At 39.2% G+C, this 19,826-nt stretch overlaps 1 pseudogene; it reads right to left on the bottom strand.

Annotated features, from left to right (window-relative positions):
• Positions 1-241: 241 nt before the first annotated feature.
• LOC109445564 (ubiquitin-ribosomal protein eL40 fusion protein pseudogene) lies at positions 242-2,031 on the bottom strand (annotated as a pseudogene).
• Positions 2,032-19,826: the final 17,795 nt, after the last annotated feature.

Below are 19,826 nucleotides of genomic sequence, written 5' to 3'. Positions count from 1 at the left end.
GAGTTTTGGAGACAGGAGATTGGGAACCTTCCTGACTCTGTTACTTACTGTGTTATCTTGGGCAATTTCTTTGACCTCCCTGAGCTTTAATTTCTTTGCCTGTAAAATGGGGATCATGTTGCTGCTTCTACTGCTGTGCTTCTCCTTCCCCTCCCCCTTCCTTTCCCTTTCTCCTCCTGCTCCCCTTTCTTCTTCTTTTCAAGGAAAGGGGAACTTTTTTGAGGCCCCAGAACCATGAGATTCAGGTGGAGGCTGCCTTGTGGGGGAAGGAGGGAGTGGAGGGGCTGTATTTGACTTTCTCAGGATGCAGGTTGTTGGAGTGACCACACTTTTTGCAGCAGTTGATAGCACAGGGTGGCAGGTGAGCAAACCCTCCATCATCTGGAAGCAGCTGTATTTCTGGGCAAGCTCGTTGTGAGAAGGGTTGATGACATTGTCCCTTAGGCGAAGTCCCAAGTGCAGGGTGGACTCTTTCTGGCTGTTCTTGTCTGAGAGAGTTTAGCCATCCTCTGCTGTTTATCTGCAAAAATCGGATGCTGCTGGTCAGGCGGGATGCCCTTCTTGTCTTGGATTTTGGCTTTGACATTCCTGATGGTGTCACTGACCTCGAGGGTGATGGCATTGCCTGTCAGGGGCTTCACAAAGATTTGTATCACTGTGTCCTTGTTGAAGAGAAAGAGCAGGATTATGTTTCTTAAATGACATTGTTAGGAGGATTACATGAGGGAATGCTGATGTACAAGTAACTGCTCCGTGTGAACGAACTTCATTGTGAAGGAAAAATCTTCCTGTTCAATAACCAGCTGTCCTTATTTATGAGTCAGAGTACTTCCAGACTTATCCCATGTGGAGTTTTCAAATACGAATCGCTAAGAATAGCGACGTCAGAGCCTGGCCTTGCTGTTTGTGATAATATCCTTAATGACATAACACACTTATTATTACATTGCGTAGCTGATATACAGGCTGACAATTAAGTTCACAAACTCATCCTAGAAAAAGTGCTACATACCTCATTGCTGAATATCACTACAGTTACCTTCGACATACTCCCTTGGGAAGCTATGCACTGATGCCAGTGCCTAGTCTACCCTTCAAAGCACTTTTGGAACTCTTTTTCTGGAATGGCCGTCAGAGCGGGCGTTGTATTACCCTTCATGTCCTGAATGTCATCAAAATGTCTTCCTTTCAATAGTTCCTTTATCTTTGGATAAAGAAAGAAGTCATTAGGGGCCAGATCAGGTGAGTAGGGAGGATTTTCCAGTACAGTTATTTGTTTACTGGCTCAAAACTCCCTCACAGACAGTGCCGTGTGAGCTGATGCATTGTCGAGATGCAAGAGCCATGAATTGTTGGCGAAAAGTTTCAGGTCGTCCAACTTTTCCACACAGTCTTTTTAGCACTTCCAAATAGTTAACTTGGTTAACTGTTTGTCCAGTTGGTATAAATTCTCTGATATCAAGAAAGGTTAGCAACATTGTTGCAACAGGTTTGCAAACTTAATTGTCAGACTTTTGGATTTACACAGTCAAGGAAAATGATTCCTGAAAGAAAAGGTTTACAGAACTGTTGGAAGGAATGCTTTAATGGCGATATAATTGGAAGTTAAAAGAGGTCAGAACTGCATGTTGTGATTTGGAGAGAAGTGTGGTTGAAGCTGTATCTGTGCCTTGGCACTTGTGAGAAATTAGACCATGATGGTCTTCACCCAGGTTAGGGAACTATTTAGGATTTCTCAATACCATGTTAAATGTTCAGATACCCTGAAAACAGACTTTCAAATGCCTCTACTGTTTTAGTTTTCATTTAATTTAACACATATTTACTGAAACGCTTACCGAGGTGAATAGTCACCCCTTGGGGAAGCTCCTGGGAGACATAAGACTGTGAAAACTTTGCTTTTGTGACTTCAGAAGGTAGAAGGTTCAAGTCTCACCTGCACAAAAGTTTGTTCATTCTGTTTCCCTTGAGGGAGACCATTTGAATGACCCCCAGGGAGTTCTGGTACTTGGGGAAGGTCCCCTGGGTCATGTGTTGATACATATATGCATGTTTGCAAATGGACAGTGGGGTGGCCCAAACTACCTGTGGATAACAGAACCCATGTCAAGGAGCGTTATCTCCCTTCCTGCTCTGAGGTTGCCTGTGGGATGGCCAGTGCAGCCCTCACCACCAGTGTGCCCAAATAAAAGGAGTGTTCCAGCCACTGTGTGGTGTGCTGTAAATATAGCCCAGTTCCTTTACATAATGTTCAAGGAGAGTTTATACGCTGTAGGAAATGCAGAAGCTTTTCTTAGAAGTCAGCCATCCGAAGCCTCCAACCTGGAGTTCAAGGTGGGCTGAAAGTGGCTGAGTAACTTCCCCAGTGCTCATTGACTTCCCACAAAGACTAAGGCCTGTAAAGGTCGAAAGTAATGGCAAGGTTAGAGTGACTTTTTCAGGGGGAGGTGGGGGCTTTCCAAGTCAGTTTTTTGTTGCGATATAGTCCACGTACAGTAACCTGCACAAATCTTGAGTATAGGCTGATGAATTGTTCCATATCTCCTATGTAATTTGAAATAAAAATTGAATGCAAACTGTAAAACACTAACTTTGCATGTATTTTGAAATTAAAAGAGCTGTTTTACAAATAGGTTTTCTGATGGTGAATTCTGGATAAATTAGCCAAAGCCAAACTTTTCTCTTTCCCTTGTTCTCTGTGTCTCATTTTGCTGCTGTTTGAGCACCTGGTTGGTCTGCCCATGTTGAATCCAGCCCTGCCTGACGAGAGAGGGAAGACCAGCTTGCCTTAGTGGTGCTAGGGAGTGTGCCATTGTGTGCCGAGGGAGCTCCCAGGAGAGAATCAGGCACAACAATCCCCCGAAACCTCTGCCATGTGCTGGAGGCTTCCTCAGCAGTGCTTATGGGAAGCTAGAGAAGCGGTGACTCTGGGTTTAAAGCAATCAATAAATCAAATGTAACATCTAAGGTAATTTCAGCGCTTTCCCTGGAAAACGTGGCTCATTCATTTGCTCCTCTATCACTTAAAACAGAGCTCTTTGTCTTTGGGGTTGACGAGTAGGTATAAAAGCAATTCCAGAGCCAACTGTCAGAGAAAGCAAACTCAATTCATGTCCTCTAATGAGAAGGTCGCGCACCACATAGAACCGCTTTTAGATGGGCTTTGAGTAAACTCAGGTGAAGAAAAGCTCGCATCAGAGAGAGAGAGAGAGAGAGAGAGAGAGAAAGAGAGAGAGAGACAGAGACAGAGACAGAGACAGAGACAGAGAGAAACCCCACCTCACCTGAGACTACACAGGGACCAGAAGCAGTTCAGTTCTGGTTCTGGCAGGAACCCCAGCAAATAGCCCTGTTTCCATAACCACTGCTTTGTATTATTGAATACAATGGGAACTTTAAGGGTGACTGCAATAACAGTTTCTCATGAAAAATTAACAAAGAATTTATGGAAATGTAGGAAAAGTCCCAAAGCAATTAGCTTAGATTTCTCTAGAGCCTGAGAAAAGCCTGGATAATTGCATGCAGAAACTACATAAAGTGGCTATTTTCATTATCGCTGGATACAGAAAGTCCATTTTCATCACAATGGGATATAATGATGTTAAAGCTAACAGGGAGATATGTTGAAAAAAGGTTACAGCACAGTTTACCAAATGGTTTGATTTATGTACCTTTGGAGATAGACACTTAAGATTACTGTTAAGGGAACTGGAGAGGTTATCCTTGAAATTTCCAAATTTCATATGATAGAAAAATATAGTTTCTGAAAGCTAATTGTACATTACCACTAGGATGCACAAGAATGAATTTAATTTGTCTCAGAATTCAGAACTGAATTGTACTACAAGCTGGCACATGAATATCCATTCTGACTTGACTCTGTTGTAAGTTGGCTATTATGCACGTTTATGGGTGCACTTAAGGCTGGGATCCTCTCCCTGAATGTCTTAGGAACCCTGAAGTCCTGGCACCCTATGGAAGCAGAGGAAACATTAGGAAAACCCGCAGAGTCCTTCCTAGGCCTCCAAAGAGATTATGCATTATTTAAATGTCGCTATTTTCAGTAAAATACAATGAAACAAAGGGCATCATCTTTTCTGTCAATATTCATTCACAAGCACTGGCAGTTTAATGACTCTTCCGAAATCCAAGAAAGCCAGCTTCTCCTTGGCTGTCTGTAAAGAAATGGAGAAAGAGACATAATACAGTGAGCTTTTATCAACTGTCAGTGTCCTCTGCAATGTCACACACACACACATACACACACACAGATCTGGATATCCTTTTCTGGCTATAAAAAGCTGTAGTTAAGGCTGTGCTTGGGATTCGAATGATTCTTGAAACCATTAAGTAAATTCGCTCTGAAGCACACAGAATATTAATAACTTGTTAGCTGCAGTGTCAAAAAGATCATACAGTCTCAATCTTATTTGGTAAACACTCAGTTTCAAAAAAAAAGAAGGAGAAGATGATTTAAGTGTTTTCAACAAAAGCTTCGGCAGAGGTCCTACTCTGAATGGACACTGCTGCCTGGGGACCAACGTCAATACAGTTCAAGCTTTGTTAAAAGGACTGAAAAGATCCCCGAGCCTCACATTGGCACGCTTATGGTCAGCATTAAGAAAATCAATCTAAAATAACAAAACTGCATTCACATCACAGCCTGGCCAATACGCTTCCAGCAGATGTGACAATCATATTTTGACAGTTCAGATAGCTGATAACGGATGGCAAAATAAATTTCTATCTGACCTGGGACCTGAGTTTACGCAATTACAGCTCCTCTGTTTGCATGGGCCACATTAAGGATGCAAAAAGCGGAGAGAATAAACAGACGCCAGGATCTTGGTATAATCAATGCAAAACGATGCAAGCCCCATCAGTATCATTCTAGTCTACTTTTCATCTTTATTCACGTCTGCATTTAATAATAGCCCCAAGAATAAATTAAAATTCCAGCAGTCCTCTTGGCCTCCAGCTTACCATCTTTGTCATCCCAAACACATTTTTTTTGAGCACATTATTCACCTGGTTAATGAAAGGAAGTAAGAATGAATAGAAAGCTTTGTTGTAAATGGAACTGATATTTCACTCAAGCATTCTGAGCAGCTCTGACATTCAACACCCTTGTACCTGAAACGTCTGGACATCTCCCATCCAGGCAGGTCAAATAAAGCTGTTCCTTGGGGGATAGTTTAAAACTACTTGTAACATGTTTTGATTTACAGATTATCAATTCTGCTGAGCAACAGAGAGACATATTTGGGAATCGCGTAAACAAATACATTCAACTGTGCTGTGGATTAACCTAAAGTGACACATTTATTTAAAAATCTGCCTACTATTTGTCCTCATTGATTAAATGCCCTTAAGAAAGTAAGTCTGATGAAATGAAAGCCATTGAGATGCAGCACACCTCCTCCACTCCTTTTGATGGTTGACACATTCCCCAGAGTGGGAGATTGGACGGCTGATAAGCTAACACTGAATTATAAGCACTTTGTGGAATGTCACCGGCAAATGAAAGATCTACTGTTTTGCTTGCAAAGCAACCGTATGACTTAACAGCACAAAAATGGACATGGTGCAGAATTATTTCATCCTCTGTGCTCAGAATATAAACGACTGTATACACTGCACGTGCATTTTCACGGCAGAGATCAGCTCAGTGCCAGCAAAGCTTGTTCCTGGCTACGGTGCCATTGATCACAAAAACAGAAGGGCCTGCCAAGGACTTTGTCAACATTGTCAGAACTCCAACAGGCGTCAGGTGATTTTGCTGTGGCTTATCGTTACCTGAGCTGTAGCAGTTTCGGAGGGGAACGTGGATGAGGGAATGGCAGTGGTGGCATTGGAGGTGGTGGAGAGGTTAAATAGAAAACTCTTTTCTGCTTGAAATTAGAGGTATAAACAACATCTGAGGTGTAGTGGGAAGGGGGCCAACTGTGGAGTTCAAGCTATGTTTTTTCCTTACTAGCCTTATGGCCTCGAGAAAATCACTTCAATTTGCTGAGCCTCCAGTTTCTTTGGCTGAAAAATGGGGCTAATAATGTTTGTTTTTTTATGGGATTGTGGAGAGACTGGTGTGGAATAACGTACAAGAAGGTGCTTTGTACACTGTGCAGCACCATACAAAGATCAGGGGTCGTCACGGGCTGCAATGAATGAGAGAACCAGGTGAGGCTGGCACCCAGGAGCAGAGCCCACCTACCCTGTCCACGGGCAGTGGGTCCCCATGCAGCCTTCACTGCTGTGCCCTGGTTCTCCCGTCTGCTTCCAGGCAGGATCATGGGCCATTTCTTTGCAGACCATTCCAGGGCAGAACAAAAATCCTGGCAAATTTGGAATATAATTTAGACTTCAATCTAAATGGTGACGCAGATGCTTAAGAAGATTGAAGATCGATCATACTGTTTAAAATAAAAATAAGGGAGGAAATCCTCCAGTTCATTGAAACCCGAGTACGTTTTTGAATTGCTTTGACACCGAGTCAGAGACCAGGCTGGAGGAATATTCAAACAACTTTTTGTTGTTGTTCTTTCTCTTTATGAGCAACCCAAAATTCTTTTAAAAATCTTCAGCGGGAAGTCATTTATAGGTCTATCCACATAACCATTACTTTTCCTTCAAACCTTTCTCTCTGGCCATGCCCACCCAGCCCAGATATTATTTCTTTCCAGCATTATTTTGATAGCATTATTTGTTCCAAAACATCCGTGGGTTGGATCGGCAGACCAAAGCCCACCTCTATACACATCTCACAGAGTTTCCTCTCTGAGGCTGATTCCTGAGAGGGCTCTGGATGCCCTGTTCCAGTCTGATACTCCCAAGGGTCGGAAATATGGGCAATACTGTTTAACCCCTTGTAATGTGGTGGCCACAGAATGAACTTGGTTCTGGTTTTGGCTTAGTCAGCAGCTAGCTGTGCTGCTGGTATTGTCCAGAACTGGTTTCATAACACCTTTAATGATGATGATAATACTAGTTATAATGATGATAACTTCCAATTATTGAGTGTTTATCACGTACCAAGCATCTTTGTAAGGGTTAATATGTTGTACCTCTGCTGTAATTCTCCTAGGAACTTGACACGCTGGAGATTATTATCCTGTCTGAGGTACAGGTTAAATCACTTGCTCCACATCTGGTAGATGTAAGAAGAGGGATCATAACCCAAGTCTGAGTGGCCCTGAATCCTGAGCCCCATCCACCCTGCTCACCTCACTGGGCTGTTGAGATTAAATGTGATCGTGCCTGTGAAAGCATCTCTTTCTTTTTTAAAAAGCCTATTTATTTAAAAATGATGTAAGCAAATAATTTCCTATGGAGAATTTGGAAAGCACAAAAAGAAGTAAAATCTATGTATTACCCTACTGCTTTTTATAAAAAGACATAAAGTGAAATGTCAAAGTTCCTCCCTCCAATTCCCACCCCACCCCTCAGAGATAAACTCTATTAACCTGTTTGTGTGTGTGTGTGTGTGTGTGTGTGTGTACACTTTCAGACCCTTTTCTTGGTGAAAGCTCTTTGAAAAGTAGAAAACTCCAAGATTTGGGTGGGAGCCCAATTTTCCTGCTGTTACGGCATGAAAGACAGACTGACCTTGAGCCATTTCAGGATGCTTTTGGCTGTCTTTGGCTGTGCACTGCTTCTGCAAGACCAACTGTGTATGTGTTGGGGGCCATTGTGGGACGAGAATGGTCCCCTGCTGGCCCAAGTGATGGAAAATGTGTATTTTTGACCTGTGTAAGATTTTTGTCCCAGATTGTCTCTCTTTTTTCACCTTCCTTCTCTCCTATCACTCTTCTCTTCTACTTGACCATCCTTCATCTTGATTTCAGTGAAAAAACATTCTGAAGTGAGTGTGACTGGTGAGGAGGCAGGAAAGTGTTCAGAGGAGGGATGAAAAAGAAAGTAATGCTCCCCTCCACTGCTATTTTTAGGCAGCTTAGATTCTTTCCCTCTGATTTAGCTAAGTGCTTTGGGGTAGAAACAACCAGCACACTCAGTAGCTTCAGCAGATGTCTTATTACCCCCAAGGGAATACATCAGCTATGTGGAAGAAAGAGGGAACTCGGGGGCCGTCGTTGAATTTGGTGATGAGAGGGAAAAGTGAACTCCTGTTTATTCCCCAAGGCCCTAGAGACAGACGCCTCTGCCCAAGTCAGATACCAAGCATGAACTTCAGTTGGCGCTGAAAACCCTGATGACAGGGAGCAAGTAGTAGCAAGACTGCTTTCTTCCAAAAAAGCTTTCAAAAGGGACTTTGAGTGAATCCTCTTAATCAGATGGGGACAAATGTTAAGGAATATTTCTGCTGTTAGGACCGTTGCACACTGAAGATTGGAAAGCCCGTCAGTGGTGTTCCGAGCCACCCACTGTACTTGCCCAGACACCTGAGCAGCACTGTCTAAACTCTCGTCCAGGCGTCCGCTGGCCACCTGGAGGATGCAGTTTCTTTTACTGAATGAGTATTGCTCCAAGTCAGCATGGAATCGAGAAAACGGCAGTGTCAGGACCTGAACACACCCCCATATCATGCTCTTCACTTCTCTTTTATGACTGGATTTATGATGTAACCCGGAACCCAGAAGCTTTGCTTGTCCAACTGCCTCTCTGTGGCTCATTGACAAGTACATTTTAATCTTATCATCACTGGCTAAACATAGTTTAAAGCAAAATTCAGCTTTGTCTCATTCACAACATGTGGCTCTCCTCGCCCATTTTCCACACGTGCAGGAGAATGTAGAACTGATTGTACGTAATAATAATAAGGCAGACATTCCAATGAGAGGAGTCAGTCACTTGTGCCATCAGAAACCATGAGAGGGAGGATTTGAATGGTTTATCAATGTCAGAAGAAGCCAGAGATCAAATTACAACTTAATATGCACAGTTGGGTGTGTTTTATTATTTATAATGCATGCTTCATTTTTAACACTCTTCTGAATGCTCTGTCATTCTTCTGATGCGTCTCCCATCCTGCTTCCCTCCCTCGCCCAGCCTCTGTCATTTAAAATATTGTGAACTGCCGCTGTCAGGCAGACCAGTGCACCTTGAGGAAGGCTGTCACTTCGCCTCAGCTTCCTTTTCCGAAGTCAAACCCAGGTTTCTTAGCCTGATAGTCCAGAGCTTAGTGAGTTGGAAACCAAAAGAAAAACCAAGCTATTGTTGAGTTAATGTGTCAAAAATGGAGCTTGTACCCACTGAGGGGATTCAAAAAACCAGAAATAGTAGATTCATTCAACAAATATCGATTCCTCTGTGTCAGACATCGTACTAGGTACTGGGGATCTATATAGGATTCCCTGCTCTCATGCTTTCTTATTAGAGAAAACAGATAATAAACAAGATGCAACTTATGCTGTGAAGGATATAAACAGGAACAGTGATCAAGAATAAGGGGTGGGGTAGGGGAGAGAGTGGCTGTCCGGTGTTGCTGTCCACGACGAGAGGGCAGTTAAGCTGATTTGGGCAGGTATATCACTTTCCAGGTCAATGGCATAGAATTTTTATATCCTGTTGGGTTTAACTTGTTGGCAAGTCTCCTGCAGCTCATCGTTGTCATATTAATAATGAGTCAGGGTGCGTGAAGGTCTTGTGGAGAGTTTCCATGGGAGATGTATTAGTCTGTTTGGGCTGCCGTAACAAAGCCCCACAGACTGGGTGGCTTCAAAAGCAGATATTTATCCTCTCACCATTCTGAAGCTGGAAGTCTGAGATGAAAGTGTTGGTAGGGTTGGTTCCTTCTGAGTCTCACCCCTTGGATTGTACATGGCCATTATCTAGCTCTGTCTTCACATGGTCTCTCTTATGTGTGCATGTTTGAGTCCTGATCTCTTTGTCTTATAAGGACAATAGTCATGTTGAATTAAGATCCACTCTAATAACTTCATTTTAACATAATGACCTTATTAAAGACTCTATCTCCAAATACAGCCACACTCTGAGGTATTGGGAGTTCGGACTTCAACATAGAATTTTGAGGAGGTAGAATTCAACCTATAAGGCAAGGAAGAGAAGAATGGCTGATTGTAGCCCCTTGTATGGATGCATTTTAGGGGATCCTGTCTTATCCTCTGGGTACCTTGTAATGCGCTACATCTTGTGCCGAAGGAAAATGACCATCAGATAACACACGGAAGGATCTTTTTGCTTTCTTTGGATAGACTGGGTTCTGGTGCTATGGGTCTTGCCCTGAGTGAGCGTTCTGCAAATGTTGGACTAGGCTAGAGATTCTTTTTAAAAAGTTTCATAACTATTATCACAAAATTTGGAGGTGGACCTCACTACCGGTTCTGAAAACGTGCTGTCAAACATTCCATATCTAGTTGAAAATATATTAAGTAAAAATCACCAAGCTAAATCATTAGAAAAAGGGTACCTTATTTGAAAAAAATCTTTTGATACATTCATAATTTTGCACCACAGAAGGAAATCAATTGACAATTTATTGGAAAGCATGTGCTCAGCACTCTGCTAAGGGGAACCTGGAAGCACAATAATTGATTTATTTTTTCTTTCACTCAACAAATATTTATTGAGTCTTTACCATGGGCTTCATTTATAATGTCCTTTGAAAAACCTGGCTAAAGATAACTCAAGCATAATCAGAGTTTATCCCGTCTGTTCTGTGCACCTCTGGTGGAATCCTTATTTAAGCTGCCGCGGTGGGTGCTGGGGGTTTGGTAATGGTAAGACTGAGAAGATTGGGGTCGACACAGACCTCAGAGAAGGCTTCCTAGAAGATGAGTCCCCCAAGAATGGGGTTATGAGGGGCATGCAGTTAGACTCCATACAGAGGTGCTGATGAGGATGGAGTGTCGGCTATGAATATTTGGGAAAGGACCTAGAAGAAGAAGGGAGGCTCCTGAAAGCGTTCCCATGGATTTACTGGGCAGAACTTGTGAGTCTGTGTTTCTCTTAGTGGACCTGATAAATAATATATGTATTAGAGGAAAGGGCAGATCTTTATTTTACAGTCTTTCTCTCTGTCTCTCTAATTCATGCTCCCTTAGCACCTTGCACTTAGCTTAACTTAGGTGTTTCATCGTTCATTTACTACGTATCTACCTCCCATATTTAGCCTGAGCATTTCTGGGGAACCAGAAATGGAGCACATTGGGTACTTAACAAATATTAGTTGAATAAGTGAATTAATCAATTTTGTGGTCCTTGGAAAGGTTTTCCTTAAATAGATTCTTTCAAGATTGGTAGTAATAATATCTTTTTGCATCAGGTTGAAAATGCACCACTAAATTCTGGTTCTTGGTGATAGTATTTAGGTAGGGTTCTGAAGTCCATTTGGAAGTATGCATGACAAAAGAAGATCCAATAGAGGAGCTACAGAAGGTATTTTTTATGCATTATCTAAATGGAAAGTTACTAAAAAAATGCATGACAGAGAAAGAACGAGAGGAAGACAGTGTGATAAAGAGAATCATCCTCATAGATAGAATTGGATTTAGCATTTTAAAAAAGGAACACCTGGGCCACTGTCACCAAGCGTACCAAAATATTGTTTTCAAAGCTCCCCTCATCTGCGGTGTCAGTGTCATGGGATTAAGTTGGTCCAAGACAGACACTCAGGCCTTGCAGAGATTGGAGTGCAGAGTGCTGTGGGCTCTTACTATTCCAAGGGGCCAGAGTCCTTGATGTGCCTCTCTGTGATGTTTGTGGACTCCTATTGAACTGTGAGATTCACATGAAATCAATGGAACTTCTGTGAGACTCGGGAAAATATGCAGGAAGAACTTCTGGGGCTTAGGGGATTTTAGCTGATTTGCAGAAATTTCGTCCAAAGACTTTGTCTGGGACAGATACTACATGAATGGGCACACTATGAAGCAGAAATCTCTTAGGTAAACAAAATTCACTTCTGCAGTGAATTATAACTATGAATAAATGGGGGGCACCAATAATTATTTTTACCTTGCACAATATCTGGAGACAAAATAATGCAAGTTAAAATAGGTACGCTTAAATTCCATAAATATAAAATTCATTTAAAAATTCTTATGTTCAACAATGGGTAAATTAAGTTATATCCTCATGATAGATTAACTGGTAGCCATGAAATATTATATTTTAAAATAATTTAAGAAGACATGGGAAATGCTTATGACACACTAATTAAAAAGCAGGTTACAAAATATGTAAATATTGAAGACACAACTGTGTAAAAATATGTGTAGGAGAAAGACTGAAGTTCCTGCCACCAAAATGTTAACGCTGGTATTTTAATGTGTACGGACATATATAGGTGTGTGGGGATCTATGGCCAATGGTTTTTCTTCTTTACTGTTTTCCTGTATTTTGCATGTTTTTCTTAAAACATTTAAGATCATGAAAATATTAAAGAAACAGAAAAATTAAGAAAATGGTAGAACTGACACTTATGTACCCATCACAAAGATTAAGCAGATGCCAACAACATGTCATATTTGCTTCAAATCTCTTTAAAAACTACAAGAAATAGGGGTGGCTCAGTTGGTTAGAACATGGTGCTCTTAACAACAAGGTTGCCGGTTAGATCCCCACATGGGCCACTGTGAACTGCGCCCTCCACAACTAGATTGAAACAACTACTTGACTTGGAGCTGCTGGGTCCTGAGAAAACACACTGAAAATAAATTTAAAAACCAAAAAGTAAAAAAAAAAAAATACAAGAAATTCACCATTACAGGTAAGAGCTTTTGTCTGTCTCACTCTTATCTCTTCCCCATCCTTCCTTTGCAGAAGTAACCCTTGATTTTTCAGTTGGCATATGTTTGCCTGGAATAAATCGCTACATGTGACTAAATTCTGGCCAGTGGGATTAAAGCAGAAGTTATATGCACAACTTCCTGGAAGTTTCCTTAAAGGAAGCGGGGTGGGTTGATCTCCCTCCCTTTTTGCCTTCATGCTATCTGGAATGTGTTATCATGGCAGGAGCTGTCTTGTGCCACCAGGTAGAAGCTATGTGTTAAGGATGGTGGAGCTATAAGACAGAAGAACCCTGGTTTCTTCATGTTCGCCGAGTTGTCATTACAACTTAACTGGACTTTAATCTGACAAACAAACGAAATTCTAATTTACTTAAGCCACTATTATTTTAGATTTCCTGTCACTGGCAGCCTAAGTTAATCCATTTAATATACTGTGTATCATGTATGTCTTGTACTTTTACCACATATGTGTGTATCTTAACCAATATATACATTGTGTGTTAATGTTATAATTAACTGGTGTCATACAGTACATATCCTTTTGTAACTTGCTTTTATTAGGTTGGTGCTAAAGTAATTGTGGTTTTTGCAATTACTGTTAACCTTTTAAACCACAATTACATTTGCACCAACCTAATACAAATATGTGACAAGATGTTTTTGATATTTATCCATGTTGATATTTGTAGACATAGATCATTAATTTTGACTGCTATGTACTATTCCACAACTTATCTCTATCCCTACTGAAGGAAAGATAGATTGTTTTCACTATTTTGCTATTAAGTACTACAATAAACATCATTGCATGTGTTCTGTGGTATAATAGTGTGAGAATTTCTGTAGGGTGGATCGTTGGGGCAGAGTTTCTGGATGACAGGGTATATACATCTTTAGTTTTACTAGGTCTTGCCAAAATGGTTGTTCCAAAACATACTTTTTTCAGCAGTAGATGAGTTTCTGTTTCTGCCTCGTGACCAAGCTTTGTTGTTATTGGGCTTTTCATTTATTTTCTATTGGATGGACGAGAAATGGTATTTTATTGTCACTTTCAATTTCTTCATTTCCCATGATGAAAATGTATCACCTTTATAATTAGAATAGATAAATTTTAAAACATCTGTCAGCTTGAATCTCAATGTATACATGAAGTTGCTTCAGGAATTCTAAACTTTTATCTTGTATCAGTGGGGAATCTTTCTCATCCATATGGATCCTTTTCCCAGCTCATAGGGGTAACTAATTTATTGTTCTAGAAGTACTGTGTACAATATTGCAGGCCAATAAAGCTTTTGCTCTGCTTCAACACTTTTTGTATTTTATTTATTTATTTATTTATTTATTTATTTATTTATTTATTTATTTATTTATTTATGAGAGCTTCAAAAGCATGGTGCTGAAGCCAGCTGAATTGGTGACCTGTGAGTCTTTGTTTCTGGGTCCCTTGCCACAAAATGTTTTGTTCTACTGCCACTATAAACAAACTTCTCTAAGTCCTTTGTACGTCCTATCCCTCCAAAATAGTGTACCATGGCAGAAGTATGGTTTTGTTTGCTCTCCCTTCTCCCCCACACTGTCTTCAGTGACTCCTCTAGGTGAACATGTAATTCCCTTCTTCTATTTCCAGGGACATCCCCAGCCCATCTGCCCCCTCTTATCCTCCAGATGGCCCTAACTTTAATCAGATTCCTACAGATGATGGATTTTACGCCACCTCACTGTTCAACATGCTCATCTGCTGTCTTGACGTGGTCACTTTCCGAAGGGTATTTATACTTTAATAAGGGACCTTATTAAAGACAGAACTGCCTTCGAGAAAGGACTGAATCTTTTTGGGTGGAATTTAAGATACCTTGACAAATGCAACAGGTAAAGGTTTAGGCCTTGCAGACTCTGCTGGAGGTGCTAAATGATACCACAGAATTTACTAATATAGAAGCCACTAGAGAACATTTGGCTAGGCACTTACAAAAAAATCGGTGGACATGAAAAGAATGTGGTAGTCAAGTCTTTCCACAGCAATATTTTATAAAACCTATGTTTATTTCCAGATCTCTCACGTAAAATTCTAGCAATGCCAGGAAAAGCCACTTTTGTGCAGTCTTCTACCTGGATGTTCTTGTAGTCAAACAAATGTATACAGTGCAGAAATTTATGCAGGTGAAGACAGATTAGCATTTCAGGTGGGAAAACACTTGCCAGAGGGATTAGATCCTCTGAAGGCCAGGTGATCGAGGGGAACCCCATGGTTCTATGGGAGGATACATTTGGGGGCAGTAAGAAATAAAAACACCAAATAGTAATAAGACCAAATCTCAGGTGTAGGGAAAGGAGCCTAGGGGCAGCGGGCTAATTCTTTTAGTTGGTATGGAGAGATTAAAGATTGGCAATTGGGAGACTTGGTTGCTAGAGCTGGTTCTGCAAGTAACTAGCTTTGTGCTCTTGGATGTTTCTAGGTCTTAGGACTCTAAAATGGAAGGCTGGGCCATATAGAACACTATAACATCTCCCAGCTCTAACGTTTTGTTATTCAGAACTAGGTCGGGGTCACATTTTTGTCAATTTGGAATAGGAACCAGGTAACCTATAAGCATGAGCAAAGTTCAATAAAAATAGTCCTGATTCTGGAACCTTCATAATAAAAATAATAGCAGATGTATAGCATATATTACAAGACAAGCATCATTTTAAGTTCTTCACATATCTTAACATTTAATTTTTATAACAACCATATGAATAGGTACTATTCTTATCCCCATTTTTCAGGTGAGGAAATCAAGGCTCAGATAGGTTTAATAAAATCTCCCAGCTCTATAGATTTTATTAAATCCCTCTGAAATAGTTAATGTCTCTGTGACTCAGTGTTGGCATCTGTAAAATGGAAATAACCAAATTTCCCCTATCTACCTTATAGGGCTGTGGCAAACACCAAGGGGAACAATGCATGTAAGTGATACGTATTTGAAATGACTGTTGTATTTTATTTATATAGACACGAGGAATTATTAAGGATTTACTTTAGAAGAGGAATCAGATATGATTAAGGCCTCAAATATGGCACAGAAGTGGCAGTGAATGAGTGGAACCTGGTGTTTTGTCTCAGGAGCTTTGCTTTATTCATAGTATTTAAATTTACATACTATTTAACATATATGGAAGAATACCCACACATATTTAACACATATAAGGTTGAATAAAACTATAAGAAACATGGGGGTGGCTGGTTAGCTCAGTTGGTTAGAGCACCGTGCTCTTGACAACAAAGTTGCTGGTTCAAACCCCACATGGGCCACTGTGAGCTGCGTCCTCCACAACTAGATTGAAACAACTTCTTGACTTGGAGCTGATGGGTCCTGAAAAAACACACTTAAATAAATAAAAGTTTAAAACAACAACAATAACAACAAAAAACTATAAGAAACATCCATGAAATTACCTGCCTTTATCTCCCCGATCCCATCATTCTGTTATCAAAGGCAACCGCTCTTCTGGACTTCTGTGTTTAATCATCCTCTTGCTATTTTCTTTAAACAGCTTTATCACTATATCGTTTACCTATTTAAAGTATACACTTTAATGTTTTTAGAGTAGTCACAGTAGTGCAACTATCACCACAGTCAGTTTTAGAACATTTTCATCACCTCCAAAAGCAATGCCATACCCAGTTAACTGTTACTACCCTTTCTCCCCCAGCTTCCTAATACCCTTGTGTTTTTTTGTTTGTTTGTTTGCTTAAGATTTTACTGGGGAAGGGGAACAGGACTTTATTGGGGAACAGTGTGTACTTCCAGGATTTTTCCCAAGTCAAGTTGTTGTCCTTTCAATCGTAGTTGTGGAGGGTGTAGTTTAGCTCCAGGTCCAGTTGCTGTTGTTAGTTGCAGGGGGTGCAGCCCACCATCCCTTGTGGGAGTCGAACTGGCAACCTTGTGGTTGAGAGCCCACTGGCCCATGTTAGAATTGAACCGGCAGCCTTCCGCGTTAGGCGTTGGGAGCACGGAGCCACCAACTGCCTGAGCCACTGGGACGGCCTATCCCCTTGTTTTTTTAAATACAGCTTCCTACCACAGATGCACTTCACATATGATTTTACTGCAATCTATAATTTAGTGTTGATTTTATTTGACCTTAGTAAAATTTTCTCATACTTTACATACTCTTTTTATACTCAACAAAATGTTTCCAATATTCATCCATACTCTTATACATAGTTATTCTTGATTCATTTTTATAGTAGTATAATTCCACTGTTTAAAAACACCACAAAATTTATTTACTGATATCCTTTCTATAAACTTGGTTTATTTCTTGTTTTTTGCTGCAAACATTCTGTTCTGAGTGGTCCTGTTTTTGTCTCTTGTTGTACACATTCAGGTGGTTCTCTAGCATCTACTTGGCACTGTGAATTTTGATTGCAAGTTCGACTTTATAAAATAATGCAAAATTTTATTACAAAATAGTTAAAATTCATGTTCACATTAGTTGAGTGGTAGATTCTTTTTTTCCACACTCTTGCCAACATTTAATATCATCAGAACTTAAATTTTGCTAATCTAATGGACACAAAATGGTATCTCGTTGTGTTTTAGTGTTTCCCTGACTGAAAATGAGGTTGAGGTACTTGTCATAGATTTATTTACAGTCTTGTTTTCTCTTCTCTAAAACACCAGTTCAGATCTTTGCCTATTTTTTTTCTTTTTTTTTCCATTTTGGGTACTTGTCTTTTTGATTAGCAGTACTTCTTTATACATTCTGAATACCAATCCATTTTTGGTTATATATGTGCAAATACCTCTTTCCAACTTTCTACTTTGTGTTTCTGTTTTTCTTCTGGTGCTTACCTCCCACAAGTTATCACTTACTCGTAAGTTTTTAAAAATATCTATTAGAAAAAATTTTGACCTATCAGTTATTTAGAAGTCTGTTTTATGTTTGAATTTAAAGAAATCTGACTTATTCCTAACATTCATTTCTCACTTGATTTTTTGTGATTAAAATTTGAAATTTGATGATTTTTACTTTATGATTTCTGTGTGATCAATTTTTTGTAAATATTTCTTGTGTGCTTGAGAAGATTATATGTTCTCTAATTGTTAGGTCCACATTCTATTTATATCCTTTAAGTCAAGTATGTTGATTGTGATTTTAATTTCATATATTTACCAAGTTTTTGTCATCTTGAGCCATCAGTAACTTAGATAAGTGTATTGAAATGTTCCATTATAATGATGAACTAGTTAATTTTTATCTGCAATTTTATCATTTTGTTGTTTTATATACTTTGAGTTTCTATTTGGTTCAGGTAATTTTTGAATTTTTACATATTTTGGTGAGGTGGGCCTTTCACCATAGTTACATGCTTTGTTTCAAACTTTTTTTAATCCTAATTACATCTGAATTAATATATCTAATTGCACTTTCTTTGACTCATGTTGGCCTTGTATATTTTTTCTCCTTTTACTTTCAACTTTATGAACTTCCATCCTTTTACTTCCAACCTTATCATGTTTTCATTTTAAAACTCTATTTTGTGAATGGCATGTGGCTGGGTATTTTATTTGCAATCTAATTATCTCTATTCATTAGCTGGAAATTTTAATTCATTTACATTTACTTTTATTACTAATAATTTGGATTTATTTCTATCATATTACTTTGTGGTTTTTCTATATTCTGACTTTTCTGTGTTTTCTATCTTCAAATTGTTTGGGTTTATCTGTTTTATGTTCTTATTCTATTTTTTCCTTTCACTTCTTTGGAGGATGTAGACTGTCTATGTTTTCAGGGTTACACTTGAAACTTTACAATGTAATTTTATCTTAACAAGGTCGGTCTTATCTAAATGCTTTTCCAAACAATAGAAGAACTTAAAAATGCTTGTTATCCTGATACCCCACCTCTAAATTACCTTCTATTTTTGTCCATTATTTTAGACATGATCATTGTTGTTATTTTATACGTTTTAAAAAATATTTACTTATGCTTTCCAATTTCTTCTTTTTTTCATTTTCTTCTTGCCTTTTAGATCTTCTGTATTGTGCAGTTTTCTTACAACCTGACATATATCTTCCATTAACGAAGATCAACTGAGCAAACTCTCTTAGTATTTATTTATTAAAACATAATTTTATTCATCCTCATTCTTAAAGGATATTTTGCTGATATATTGTTTGAGGGTGATGCTTGTATCCCTTATCATTTTGATGGCATTCTTCCACTATCTTCTAGCTTTTATTATTGCTGTTAAGAATCTTGCTGTCCATCTAATTGCTTCTCTGTGGGTGATTTACCTTTTTTTTCTTTATACTTGATAATCCTTTATTTTGTCATTGTTATTTTGCTGTTTTGCTACAATGTGTCAAGGCATGAGTTTGTTTTCATCCATGCTGTTTGATATAAGTTCTATATCTTATATCTGAAGATTTTTGCCTTTCATCAGCTATGGAAAGTCATCAAGCATTATTTATTGAATATGCCTCTTCTCCATTCGTTTTCTTCTCTTCTTCTGAAAATTTAATTAGATTATTTCTTAACTTTCTCATTTGATCCTCCATGCTTCATCTTCCCTGTGCAGCATTGTAACTTTTAAATATCTATCACTCAGTTCTCCATGTTTTCTTCAGCTTTATGTAATGTGCTGGCCAAAAGTTTAATTGCCTTTTAAATTTAAATGCTTACATTTTTTATTTTGAAAGTTTGGTTTGATTCCTATTCAAATCTCCCTGATAATTTTGTTAAGTCTCTTATTGCCTGCCGATTAAAAATATACCTATTTAAAATTTTTTAATACATATTTTATAGTTTTTATTTTAGCATTATGTCAATATTAAAATTACAAGGACACTAAACCTATGGTTTTCATTTTTGCAAAATTCACTTGTAACTGCTATTTCCTTGTGCATTTGGTGATTTTTTTTTTTCTTTTTGTTGTTGTTATGTGCTCCTATTTGGTTCAACTTTATCTCTAGGACTCATGTGAGACTAAATTGGGAATACTTGCTTTCAGAGAGGATTTTTGTTTGCTACTCCTTGGAGCTGGGAGTAGGGTGCTACTGACCTAGGACCTCTTTAGCTTCTTTGGAAGGTCCATTTTAATGTGTGTTTCCCAGATTTAGCTCCCCC

This window comes from Rhinolophus sinicus, chromosome 3 (genome assembly GCF_057876585.1).
Source record: "Rhinolophus sinicus isolate RSI-liver-muscle chromosome 3, RSI-T2T, whole genome shotgun sequence".
NCBI lineage: Eukaryota > Metazoa > Chordata > Mammalia > Chiroptera > Rhinolophidae > Rhinolophus > Rhinolophus sinicus.
The sequence above is the reverse complement of the archived record's forward strand: the minus strand, read 5'-3'. Positions and strand labels throughout refer to the sequence as shown.